Genomic DNA, 14,512 nt, shown 5'->3' on the forward strand with positions numbered 1-14,512 from the left:
CTAGTGTGGGTATATGCCGCCGTGTACGAGCTGGTACCTTGGTCATTTTGAGTTTAAAGTCGCCTCTGCGCTTGGCTATTTATACCATCGGGCTATAAACCACCATGGTTTCACCAGGGAATATATTGGTCATAACGCGTCGATTTTCAGGTGCTTCTTGCGTGAGATCGAGGAATATATAACTATGAGGTTGTCTAGCAGCGTCACGATAAGCCTCTGTTAAAAATCTAGAGTTTGGGTACATTTGTCGACCAAGAAAACTGATCTGCTGTTGGTCGCGCGGATTCTTGAAAATCACCATATACGAGCTTGAGAGACTCAAGTCACGTGCTCCTTTACCCTTGTGGTACAGGTTCTGCGTGACATAGCAAATTGATTTGGCTGAATGATGAGAAAATCTTGTAAAATAGTCTGCAATTTTCGCCGTCTCAGTCATGAAATCATCCACTATAATCAAGGTGTCTTCAGAGCAAACCTTCAACTCTTCTAAAATATCTAGACCGGCGTGGAATTCTACGTTACGCATCGTCTTGAAAACCTCCTGATAATTATTGTAACAATATACGACCCTGGACACACTAGGTTTAATCATGGATGTCGCATGCCTAATCAGCTTTGCAACAAAAGTAGTCTTCCCACTTCTTGAAGGACCACTCACAATACACGCGAATGGGTGGATCAATTCCATCATTTGTTGTTTATTGAAAACTCGATAAAGTGCGTGTGTTTATATATCAACAAGGTTGGGAATATCCACTGTTCTAGTCATCTTGCTCCAGTTCGATTTAAAATTTTCCCCGGGTTATGAAATCTTCATCTGTCCCTCGTCGTCGGTGGAAGTTGTAGTGTTACAAACGCTTCAAGTCGTCAAGCAGCTGATCCCAATCTGTAAAATAATAAATCACATAAGAGGATTCATAACACGTTCATAGCGCTTTAAAATCTAACAGTGTTACTATACCAAACTATAGACCTTACCACGGGGCACAAGTTTTGGTAGTCTGCTTTTCATCAATCGGGTATCATCGACGTTGCAAGTTGTTTGGCAGAACCAGGAATTATGAACTGTGGTAATTCCCGCTCCAAGGTAATCATCTCTACATGTAAACTGCGTAAATCTAATGACATGACAGACTTTAGGTAGGTAATAGTGTTATCCATCTGGAAAACAAATGGTACATGAACACACAATACAAATAAATCACATCAAACACACAGTATATCCAAAAAATTAAAGTCACGTGAAATATATACAAGTACACCACAATAACATTCAATACCTAGATTAATTTTTTCTTGGGTCACTGTGAAAGTGATTGATACCGTGGAAAGATGCATCGGCGTCGTATCTCACTTCCATCAAACCGGGTTGACGAATGTAATACGCATACGTGTCTTTGCAACACTGTCTCGATCGGTCAAAAGAAACCGGATCAGCCAAAAACTCAGCTCGGTGTTCGTCACAAAAATAACGCGGAAACCAATTCTCGTAGTCACAGTAAAATTCGTTCCTTTTCTCGCAGATGAGAATGTCATCGAGTGGGGCTGAATGCGCGATGAAAAACGAATTGATATCCACCGAAAGTAGCATGAAGCAGTCGGCGCGAAAATATTTGCATAAACAGTCATAAAAAAACGACAACATCCGTAATTTGACATTATTATACAACCAGAACGATACTTGAATGCAGTTATTTTGCTCGATCTTTTGACGGTGCTTCGTTATTTCAAATAGATCTGTGTTTAATTGTTCACACTTGACGAAAAAGCGATCCTCCACATTTGCGTTCAATTCACTTTTATCACAGAACGTGGTTTGTTCGAGTTTACGCGGATTCATTAACTCGCGATCATAACAAGAATTCGCAGCTAGTTTTTGCGCTAGCCCAATAATCCCCATGTTAGGATCGCGATCCCCAGCACGTCGACAGTCAGAGACATTTTTCGCAAAGTTGTCAAAACATGTCTTTTTGGTGAATTCGACAGCCTCATGAATTTTTGATACCACCAACCCGTGATCTACATACCATTTGATCAAGTCGGAGGTTAGCAAGATTTTCTTACCGCAGTACGACGCAACCAACATGTCAGTGGGTTTACTGGGTGATTTTCGATCTACAGCAAGCTGATTCGTGTCACTTTTCACGGTATCGCGAGACACTGTGGTATTTTTGAATATCGGGCGGAGTTCAGCGAATCGCTTTTTCGAATGTGGTCGAGTGCAAATATCAACCAGCAAACAACCAAAGAAAGTACCATTCATCACCATCTCCATCAATTTCTGTGGGGTGACAGACTTGGCACGAGTCAGTTGTGGTTGAATACCATCGAGATATCGCACAATATGAGGATTTCTCTTCTTCTCAATATTCCACTCACATTCCCATTTACATACAACTCGATAATTCAGACTTTCGTAATAATCATGAATGCGTTTAGCTCGCTCTCGACGTACTGGGTCATCACATCCGAATCTGCAATCGTGGGCGTGAAAATCACATCTAAGGAACGATAAGATTATCCCCTGTCCGGCTGAATTACGATAAATCCCATCAGGTCGATAATTGCGCATACCCACATGAATTTCAGGTCCGTTAAAAGCGTGGTGAACATGCACCTTATGAATATGGGAATACCAATTCATCCACTGGGTTACAGTCTCTGAGCATTTCGGTGCGGTCTTGACAGGTTTGAATTTAGTACACCCGGTGTCGGTTGGTTGCCAACGTACCGGAAATCCGGTTGGACTTGGTCGACTTAAAGCATACAGATAGAGTGAGTCGCTGGTCAAACTTGTTATATGTTTTGCAATCTGTGCATTTTCCTTATAGACATGTTGTTTGATTCGAGTTACACCTGGTTTTGGGTATCGATGGAAAATGATCGATGGTCCACCCCCTAAATTATCCCTGAATAGCGCAAACAGATCTTTATGTTTGTCGTTGAACATTGCGAAATCACGCGGGATGCTATTGAAAAGATGTCTCGATACAACCCCGAGCAGGCAGACCGCGTCCTTGAATATATCAACATTGAATTGACTTTTGAAAGATTGGAATTGTTTTTCTAAAACCTTTATGAAGTAGTGAGTATCGTTCGCGTTGCACCATTTGAGATAATCACGCAGAGAGGTCATTTTGTTATCGTTCCAAACCTTCAAGCAGTTTTCATATTCAGCTGTGGATATATTGCAACCTTTTAGTGGGTTGTAAAACTCGTCGTGGCTAGGAAGACTCGAGGTATCCAACTTTTCCAAACTAGTCAGAAACTGATACGGGAAGTGAGCTTTAGCGGTGCTACATTTGAAGGCTTCCAAATATGAATCATACGAGAAATCGGGTGTCAAGTAATTCACAATATCCAAGAATTGAAGTCTGTTGGTTGTCATTGAGAGAAATTTGTTACCGCGTTTCAGTACACTAAGATTGTCGTCAACGAGAAAACCAAACAAGTACGCTTTGAGCCAGTTCAAGTCATATCGATCGCCGTTGAATGATAACACAGGAATTTGACGTAAATAACTCATAAACTCCACTTGTAAACGTTCAAGGGGTATTGGGTGTTTTGAAGGATCGAGCACTTTCGTTTCGGTAATTTTCGATTTGAGCATGTCCAGGTAGGGCCGATATTCTGTGAATGACAGTCTGAATGATTCACATTGAATATCGTGAAAATGGTCAATCATTTGTGCACATAAATCGTTTGTATCACCGCTCGAGACAATTACATGCGACTCCAAGTAACCTTCCACATTAGACGATATACTGACGCAGATGGGAATGTTCTGGTGCTCTTGCAAAGTTTTTGAGGTATCATGCACACTCTCTATACTGAATGCGATACGGTATTTGAAATAACGAAGTTCGTGAGGAACGAACACCCCTTCTAGATCGAGTTTTTGAAATATATCTTGAGGAGGTGTATACACGCCACCCGGGAACACTTCAACAGGACCCGTTACACATTTGTGTCTGGTCAAATCATATTGTTCATCAAATAATCGTTGACAAACATCACATTTATAGGTCTCTATATACCGCCTCATATCGGTAATTAGACAGAAGTGTGCATTTTCTAAATGTAAATACACAGGATTCGCTTCAAACGTACTACGACGGAGTGCGACAGCTTTACCATCAGTCTTGGTGTATACAAATATGGCCACATTAAACAAGACCTCGATATCATTCAACATGTCAAGAGTTACACCAGATTCTACATTTACACCATACACCGAAGTGAACTGTTGAGCCATTGCCTTTGTATCTTTACCTAGTGAGTGACCAATACAGCGAAAAGCGCATAGATTGTCATTGTACCGATGCCTATTTTTTCGATGGGTAAATGTCGAGATGCATTTCGATTTTGCAAGCCATATCGGGAGTTTAATACCGACGCAGCCAATCAACAAATCGTCAGTAGGGTATACATAGAACTGCGGGTTGATCAGACAGACCGATTGTGTATCATGGAAAACAGCCGACCGCTTGTTCGAGTAGCGAATATTATACACATGTCTATCGTTCACTACATACGATTTCACCGCTTGCCAGTTCTGAGATGTAATTTGTCGCTGTTGGTTGTCGATCTCTGACGATACGTTTCCATTCTCGTGATTCCGCAGACATCTATCCATCTGTAAAATCGATAGCACGCGGTTAAATTCAGCACTTTGGGAACATTAAACTAGTCTTACAATCTAGTTTCTTTGCTGGTGCCTTCGACTCTTTATGCTTAATAAAACAAATTACACATCGAACTATGCTCACTAACGTTGTGTTATAGCAGATAACTTACCAGTAGACTCGTGTATTCAACTTGAGTTTGCTTAATCTGTTCAACAACAAAAATCGTTACATCACACTCACTAGCTGAACAGTAATAACTCACCAATCCAATTCTTTGCTCAAATTTCGATGATTGTTTTGTCTGTAGTATAAACAAATAATAAATTACATTCATAAATCAAAGTACTCGTACCAAATAACTTACTCGTTAAACCCTTGATCCCTGTGTCGATGAAATCTCTATATGTAAACTATTTAAATCTAATGATATAACCGACTTGAGATATGAAATAATGTTATCCGCCTGAAAAACAAATGATACGTTAACAAACAATACAAAAAAAATTTATATTAAACAAACATAATGTACAAATAAACCCCAATAACACCACACACATTATATACAAGTACATCGCGATAAAATTCAATGACAGGATTATTTTCTTTGGTCGCTATGAAAATGATTGAGATCATGAAAAGACACATCGGTGTCGTAGTTTTTTTTTTTCACCGTATAAATGATGTGGCACATCTTGATTGTGCAAGTCCTGGCGGTATTTCGATATCAGCTCAACCAATCAGTAAATGGCCCGTAGGGTATACATAAAACTGTACATTAGTCAGACAGACCGGCAGTGACTTTGTGTTTGGTCGAGAATTTCGTAATAAATCAAGTGCGGATTCCAAGCGAATAGATTCAACAAATTCATCGAATTCAGGTAGTGTTGAAATTAGCGCCGGTGTTTCTAATACACTATCGATGTTTGCCGACGCATGAAAATAACGAAATCTCAGAGTCTCAGTGTGATATAAAATGAAGGCATGTGCGTAGTTCACTTTAAAGGTGTGTGACTCGGAGAAAAATATCGCTTGGATATCGCGGAAAACGTCCGATAGCTCACGATCGATGACTCTAATATTATACACGCGCCGACTCTCATTCACTACATACGATTTTATCGCTTGCCAGTTCTGATTTACAACTTCCTGGCGTTCGTCACCGATCTCTGGTGCCGCATTCTCTTCTTCACGAACACGATTCCGTCTGCGTCGACTCATCTGTAGAAGCGATAACACAGGGTCAAATTCAACACTTTCTAATATTAAACCAGCGTTACTTACAATGCGGTTTCTTTGGCGGTATCTTCCTTGGGTCTTTATACTAAACAAGTAACACGTCAAACTATGTCGCTAACATAGTGCTATAGCAGACAACTTACCAGTAGACTTGCGTGTTGTTATTAATCCTTGAGTTTGCTCTGTCTGTTCAACAACAAAATCATTACATCATGCTCACCAGTACTGAACAGCAATAACCCACCGTTTCAATTCTTTAATTCCACGCTTGTTGTGTCTGTAGGATAATCGAACAACAAATCATATTCGTAAATTAAAGTAGTCATATCAGATAACTTACCTATTAAGTAGTTAACCATAGACTCGCTCTGGAATACGCTCAGCTCACCAAATACGTCGTTACTATAACTCAATTTTAACTGTTTCAACCCGCGGATTATGTCTGGATCAATAAAGTACAGCACGTGGTGATGTCTTTTTATAGAGCTCATTTTCGCACGCTTAGGCGATTCGCTTTTTATTGCTATTGTGTAACAACCCTCTCCCTCTCGATACCGCGCGGCGTTTCACACCTTATTGAGGTTCTCTTCGCGGTTATTGTTACAGACATCTGTTATGGCAACTAGCGCGATTATTGAGAATTATCTTCTGTGCTACCATAACTTAACAACTCCCGCCTTGAGCGAAATGGAAAAATTCATCCACAGAGTACTAGATTTCTATGTACATGGACAAAACGTGAATCGTGTTCGAAAGTGTGATTTCATTGCATTGGTTACTTCGATTCGATCATACGCCATCGATTGGAATGGGGTGTTTAGTATTATAAGCGTTGCGGCGATGAAAAGCGACATTCATTCCATTGCGGTGTACAGAGATTTAACAACAAACATCTTGAATACTCACTACAGTACATTGATAAGCGATTGGGTAAGAGGAAAATGTTCCTGTATCATAACACCTTATGAACGGCATCCTTTCGTACAGAATTCGTGTAAAGTCTACTTCAAACCAAGTCTATTCGCGCGGCTCATCAGCGTTATACAAAGTCTGTTACCTCATTTAATACCACGCGGCTAATTCTATAAATGACGATTAATTTGCTGATGACTCTCACTTTACCAAACGATCCGACATCGAACAGTGTCAGCAGTATGCAAGTCGGAGCAGTTTCAAATTTTCACGTCGGTGTCAAATTCGTTTCATCACCCAAAAGAGGCGGTGTTTGTCAATATCTCAAAGGTATATTCATCGACGGTAATAATGAAGAGATATCTTTCACGTGTTTCAATCGTGAATTATTCGGGAACATTGAGAAAGCATTCAACAAACGAAAAAAACTCATGGTCAAATCCGGTTGGGTCCAAATTGATAAATTTACTGGAAAACCTACTGTATTACTGGGTCGGGCTTCGTCAGTAACCCTACATGGAAAATCGAGACATACGACTGAAGAATACCCATTATTGACCTGCGAATTGGTATACGGGCATAAAGCTGAATACGTTTCGATCGCCGCTACGTGTGTTTCTCGAGAGGAAAAGATGGTCAATTCTGGCACCGGAAAGGAGTTGAAATTATACAGTTTTACATTGAAGGATGATACTGGTGAGGTGGTTTTGGATCAATGGAACAAAGCCTCACTCGTACCCGGGAAGAAATATCAACTCACTCGAGTTAAAAACTGTGTCGACAGATTGAGAATCGATCAGTTAACTAGACTTGTTGAATTGAAAGAATAGTTTGCGTATTTGTATACCACAATACAATATTTCCATTCACAAGAAATGTTTGACCTATGTGATTCGACAACTGGGTTAGCGCGGTGTCGTTTTACTGATCGAGGTGCGAAAATTGTGCTATCGCGGCGAAGTCACGGTTGTGAACAGCAGACTATTCTGTAGGTGCGAAACAGCGGTATACAGGGTGCAAATAATCCGATCTGAAGTCTTATTCAGCTAGCGATCAATAGCGAGGAAAGACTTAGAACACGATCGGTCATTTGTCACGACTAAACTACATCATATATAATAATTTACGATATACACATTAACAAAGGTTCATTCACATGACTATTTACTTGATACATATTCAACACCGTGCGAGAGATGCCTGAAAGGGCGATTCACGGCCGCACCCATAAGAACACATGGCGAGTCACCAGAGATCGCGTAAGAATACACGACAGGCGAATCACCGCCACCGCCTATAGCAAAAAAGGCGAGTCACGACCCCGAGTTTTCACGGCGAATCACCGCCACGAGCTATACCTGAAAGGGCGAATCACGGCCGCACCCATAAGAACACATGGCGACTCACCGCCTAGAGGGGGGTCTAAAAAGGCGAGTCACCACCCCCGGTTTTCAGGCGAGTCACCACCCCGCCCATAAGAACCCCATAGCCGCGTGCGAGCGATCTATACTACTACTGTAGAAGACTTATCTATATGCAAGTAGACGTACTTGCTGAGTGATTCTAGCTTCCGACCCAAATTCCCAATATCTCTGTCCATAACCGATTGTGAAGTGGTGTAATGAATCGGTGATCCGAATCCAGTCTGGAGTTGCTCCTGCTTCTGGACCCGATCATAATCACCTCCGCTCAGATGTGATCAACCTGTTGGCTGATATATAAACCTGTCATCGTTGCATGTTAAGTTGACGGAATAAGACTTGAGCAATCTGTAAGATCGATAGTAGCAACGTGTTTTCTGTTTCATGGGTATACAAATTGGGGTCCAGTTAAGATTAGCAAGAAATCGAGCAGTTTCATTCTCCTGGTACTGAGCCGAAACGCGATAACCACTGGTCAGGCGTAATCATCTGTCATCTACAAAGGATGTTTCATTTTGGTATGGCTGCATATCAATTGTGCATATAAACTTGTATTTCGGCAGTCGATGAAGAAAATACGTGACCCGTTCGGTAAATATATATGTTGTTTGTTTTAGGAACACAAGAAGTGAAGTATACCAACAGTTTGATGTTGAAGAAAATATTGTCCATGACGCAGCGTGAATAATGAATTTACCCGCTGTGTGCCGAAATAGCGTAGTGGTCGATTCCGCAGCTACAACACCAATGGGTTGCTGGTTCGACTTCGACTTCAGAATTCCTACCCAAGTGTTGGAGGTTTATCTAGGCTCCTATTTGTCATATAATCCGTGTAAGCGACGCCTTCTAGAAGCTCAGAAGTGGGTCGTGCTGCAAGTCGGCAGCGACGGAATACAAATGACGAAAATTGGTCTGGTGTAAATGACCGTAGTAGTCTACAAACACCATTAATACCACAAACAAAGAAACAAACTTATTTACCCGCTACAATATCAACTCCAGCAGGACATATATTCAATATATTTAGATATGTAAATTTCATTCCTAATATTTTCAATCTTAACCTCACGCAGTAAGTTTTTACAAGTGAACCATCTTTTAGGGGGGCGGTAATAATACAAGATTTTTCGTTATCAGCTAACGTTCTCAAGGGCGATTTGGTGTATGGAAATGTGAATATTGATTACGACGGTGCGATCTTAGACGGTTCGCTGTGGTAAGCAATCCTTCATATCAGTAAATAAATATGCGCAGTTTGAAAATAAAGTCGAACATTCGTACCCTGCTGCAATACCAAGCACAAAGCGTTATTGAAAAGGACATTGCGATGAAGCGGTAATCGATATGCACCGTACAAAGACGTTACAATGGTCACGCGCGCACACACACACACACACACACATACACTAAAATACTAGTCAGATTACCGGACCACGACCTAACATATCGAGCTAGCCATCCGTCCCATGCCACCTCATTTTGTCGCTTGCCTTTGATATTCTCTGCTTTAGTTTTTCATTCAGTGTACATTCCTCTTCTCTACTTTACCTATGCCAAGATGGCTGTCCGATTTCAAAGACTACCCCAACTCGTTTCGACATCTCCCTGTCTTCCATTGCATCGCAGTTTTGTAGTGTTTTGAAATTATGAAAATATTAATAAACTGACACTGATACACTAAATTGTCCCAAGAACAGCTGCATTACAGTAACGTATGAGGTCTATATATTTGCGATTTCTTATTGCGTGCGAAGATTTTGAAAAAGGGACTAGTAGAATAGGTAGGAAAAGACTGGAAGAGCAAGCTCAGCACCTAATCGATATTTCGTCCATCAGTATTGGTGTTTGTAAGATAGGACTAGAATCTGTGTAAAATGAAGAAAAGTACTATATTATGAATGCGAGGTATTAAATACCACCCAAACAGAGTTCTGAAAAACGTGAGTTGAACTGATTGGACTCGAAAATGAACAATGAGCAGTGAGAACAATGACTCAGATCCGAGTCTCAACACTGTGATTCGGAGTTGAACATTCAAAACCTAAGTTGGACTCGGTGGTGAATGGAAAATGATTCGACTTGACTCGAGTCCTATCCAGTGTTGGGATCAAGTCACCACCTTCGAGTGACGAGTTGGGCTAGGCACTATCATTCGTGCACCCGAATCTGAGACGAGAAATAAATGTAAACGATTCTAGTCGAGTAGTAAAAGACGATTTTTTCGAGTAGGCCTACTGAAAATGCACGCTTCTCGCCACTAAAAGGTAATTCATCAACGAAAGTCATAGGTTCGATACTAGTTTCCAGTGTGGAATCTGTAAAACTTTGATTGGTCGTATCGTAGCATACGAAACCTACAGGACAATGCTACTAACGTTACTGAAAATAACAAATCGCTGGTTTGCCAGCTAGTTTTATGGCTCTGCAGCATCACCAGATTTTTATGACTTCATATAGCGGGTGATTTCAATCCGGATCCAAACATCTGGATAATAAGTAGCCTGTACACAATTAAGTAACTCCGTCGGTCGAAAGAAGCAGTAGTAGGGGAGATGTGGTACCGATGGATCACTGGGACCGAAAATACTTTGAAAATTCTCTATGATAATTCCATGATTACACTCCGTGAGCTTGTCTACAGTTGCATGCTGGCAAAATCTTTCCTCACATACAAAAAAATTCGACGTGCACGAGCTATGGGGTCTCTCACAGATGTTTTTTGTTTTGGGGGGTCTAAAGTAAATTTATATCGACATATACATTTTTCTTTGTAACCTTCAACACGAACAAACCAGCAATCATTTTTATTGTGAAGTGTAGGGCTTGTATCAGGCTATATAATGGCACCTATTATTTTTCCAGTACTTTCCTTGAGTATAATTTTTTTCGATTCGTGTATAAAATTCGTAGGGTGGGGACCGATGATACAATAGCCAAATCAAGCAAAATAATCAAGCATACTAATCATAAAACAAATGAAAAATGCCTACGTACAGAAAATCTTTATGTGATATTTGCATATGATGTTTTATCGCTATAACGAGGTATTTGGAAGTCACACTGTCGATTTTCGGGCAGTATGTATGTACCCTCAAATTTATAAGTCCGACCCTAAATCGAAACGTGATTTTATGACAACATTTGAGTTAATATTTATTCTATTTTTTGACGGTTGCGATCAAACATTCTTCTTTGGCTTACTGTAGCTTAGATTATAATACTGAGCAAGAAAAGTTGTCACATCTGAGGTATTTAGGGCATATGTGTCATAGGTCCCCTGGTCGTGTGCCATTGGACCCACCGGGTGGGGACCGATGACACGTTCGAGCAACAAATTTTGAACGTCCATAAATATTTTTTGAAAAGACGGATATTCATGTATATGTGCGCGATAGGTAGAGCTTGTATCAAAGTGCTGAGCCAGCAAAAGACCTGCTGTTTTCGGCTGAACATTTTGGGGCCAGCGATCATTTTCCAATTTTTGATCCATCGGTACCACATCTCCCCTATCACGCAATATACTTTTCTCGTATCATTGATAATGATATCATGCAAATTCTGCACGCGATGTCTCTTGGAAGTGGCACGTGAAACGTTGTTGTTCCAGCACCAATATATCTTCTGTTGATGAGATGTCTTATTCGTTTTGATATCTGTCGCGTTTGTGGAAATCTTCAGCAACTATTACTGTTCTGGGGATCATTTTCGTTGAGCATTAAAATATGGTCTCTTGCAGAGAGTGACGGTCAAAAAATGTGTGTCTCAAATATTCAGCGGAAACCGCGGTAAATTATTATACGAGACTCCTATATATGACTTGGAATACAGCATCGATGCCTTGTAATTCAAAGGCTGCTGTATCGAGAGCGTCCATGACAGTTGATCTAATAACCATGTGAGAAGATGGTCAAATTTGATTGTTTACCTCTCTATTATAAATATTCTATTTCGGAGTGTTTCCTTGTATATCCCCGAAAGCGACGACATACAGTCGATTATTACTGATCTCCCGATGTCAGAATGAAACTCGTGAAAAGAAGCTAGTGATCTATAATGGATTACAGAATATTCCGATGTCAACGCTGACGTTCGTGAAAATGGTGCGATTCGTTATAGTTCTGATCTTGTGTGAATATCCCAAACAGTAGATTATCGACTATAAAACGTTTGTGTAGCTATAATTCGTATCCAAGTTGTTGAAGTAATACATATGACGGTAGAATCGAATGCCATACGTAAAAACTTATTCAAATACCTACTAAGAGTGTACATTATAACGTCGAGTCACTTGAAAAGTTGTCGTGGTAGTAGAATATTGTTTGTGAATCGATATGGTTAGTAACAGTTGCATTGTTCGCACATTTAATGCTATTTATCGATATCGGATCGGCTTATGAAATATCAGTGTGGGAACCAAGTGCGTGCCAACTGCCCTTTGTCGATGGAAATAAACACCTTTCTCCCGTATTGCTGTCAGAAAACAATCTGTTTTCATGAAATACGCATATTTGCACCCCAAGTCTTGCTAATTTTGTTGCCCGTTCGTTTTTGTATTGACATTAAGTGTCCTGTATCGCTCCTTTGGCGATGGTAATTTGGCGGAAAAAGTCAGCACCTAAGATTAAAAATCAACCAGAGAACGAGCTGTTTCTCCGTGACCTTTCAATATTCACCTATGGTTTTGAATTCACAGCAAATGACATTATTGTTGACAATATGTGAATTGCTAGCGAAGATTCGTAGTAATGGTTTTGTCTGTTTTTAGGATGATATATTTCTCAAATAGTTTCCCAAAATGAGAGACTGTTATGGAAAGACACTTCGATCCGGATCCGCCAGTACAGGAATGTGTATATATCGCTTCGGGTTCTCACCGCTCCGAATTATATAGACTCGCAACGTTCGCCAGGTTTTCGAGACTGTCGTACGCAAAGCGTGCAGATTTAGCATCTGACGGATATTACTGGCTAGGGTTCGAAGACAAAATTAAATGTTTCGGATGCAGTATTTCACTCGAAAAATGGGTTGAAAAGGATTTGAATGTAAGTTGTCATGAAGCGAGTTGTGTTCGAGACGTATTCAACATTCCCGTTGAAAGATCGAATTTCAGGAGTCTATTACGGGAGTTTAAGGTCCAAATCGATACACCGCAAGTCAATGACAGCGACATAAAACTTGCGAATATCATTGACCGAGAACACGCGTGTTTGATTAAGAACCTCGACTTGAAAAGGGAATCGAAGCGACGCGAAACCTTCAAGAAATGGCCTAGCTATCCAATACCCCACGCAGTGCTTTAGCTGCTTCGGTGTTCTTCGCAATTGGAAACCCATAGACGACGTATCGGAAATACACCTTACACATTTTCCAAAATGTACTTTCGCACATGGTAGCTTTTCAGGAAATATCGCACTAGCTGAGCAAGACCGCAGTAATTCTTCTATTTCTATCAGTTGGATTAGACGGGTCATTCTAACTGGTTGTAAAACTGATAGAAATATGAAGTACTTCTATTTTTTTCCTCAGAATTGTGGTAGGTTTTACCTAGTTACACTACATACTCAAGTGCCTTGTGTTGGACTACTTCTATCAGTTTTACAACCAGTTAGAATGACCCGTCTAATCCAACTGATAGAAATAGAAGTAGTCCAATACAAGGTACTTGAGTATGTAGTGTAATTAGATAAAAACTACCATAATTCTGAGAAAAAAAAAATAGAAGTACTTCATGACTACCACCACTGCGTTCTACGTCAGTCCCACAAGTCTAGAAACAACGCAAAGATGTCCACATGCTATAGTCATATTCATTTATGTTTATTTCACATCGTTTACACGCCACGGCCTCTCCCATTTTCGATGCAATTCAACGATGATCCATCGTTTGATTGACGATTCCGCAGAACATTTTGGCGTTTAGTCAACTCCAACTTCGTGATGGGGTTTCTAATAATCGGACGATTGAGATTTGGATATGTGCTTTCGATGCGTCGCCCGAATTCGATACCTTTCATACGAAGTACGTACTCGCATTGCGGAGACCATTTAGCATGTTCCGTCCAAACCTCGTCTGTACGGTCCCACCGAAGTCCACCATTGCAGTAAAAACATTTCGTCTTGTCCGAATCGATGTAATAAAACCCCGCATTTGCTAGTTGCTCAACGCTAGCATTGATTTTAGCGGGATCCCAACCTTCGTCGAAGGTTGCTATTCTTCGTGACAAGGACGACATTACAGGATTCACGGGGTTTAGGCAAGGGAATAGTTCAGCAAGATAGTGTTTTTCATCCTCGGAGGGCTCATCTGGTTCTTTC

The 14,512-nt window shown here is 40.6% G+C and overlaps 1 protein-coding gene and 1 long non-coding RNA gene across 2 annotated transcripts in view; one reads left to right on the forward strand and one right to left on the reverse strand.

The window, feature by feature from the left end:
- The window catches only part of LOC145457204 (proto-oncogene tyrosine-protein kinase Src-like), an 86,708-nt gene that overhangs the window by 13,170 nt on the left and 59,026 nt on the right, over positions 1-14,512 (forward strand). The gene's annotated exons all lie outside the window — the stretch shown is intronic.
- LOC145456652 (uncharacterized) lies at positions 5,904-8,257 on the reverse strand. Its single transcript, XR_013920672.1, has 4 exons — positions 6,205-8,257; positions 6,109-6,141; positions 6,008-6,050; positions 5,904-5,949 (listed from the first exon to the last, which is right to left on the reverse strand). It is a non-coding gene; the product is annotated as an uncharacterized LOC145456652 (long non-coding RNA).

Source organism: Botryllus schlosseri, chromosome 15, assembly GCF_051294905.1.
Source record: "Botryllus schlosseri isolate E-star chromosome 15, Bs_hap1, whole genome shotgun sequence".
Classification (NCBI taxonomy): Eukaryota; Metazoa; Chordata; class Ascidiacea; order Stolidobranchia; family Styelidae; genus Botryllus; species Botryllus schlosseri.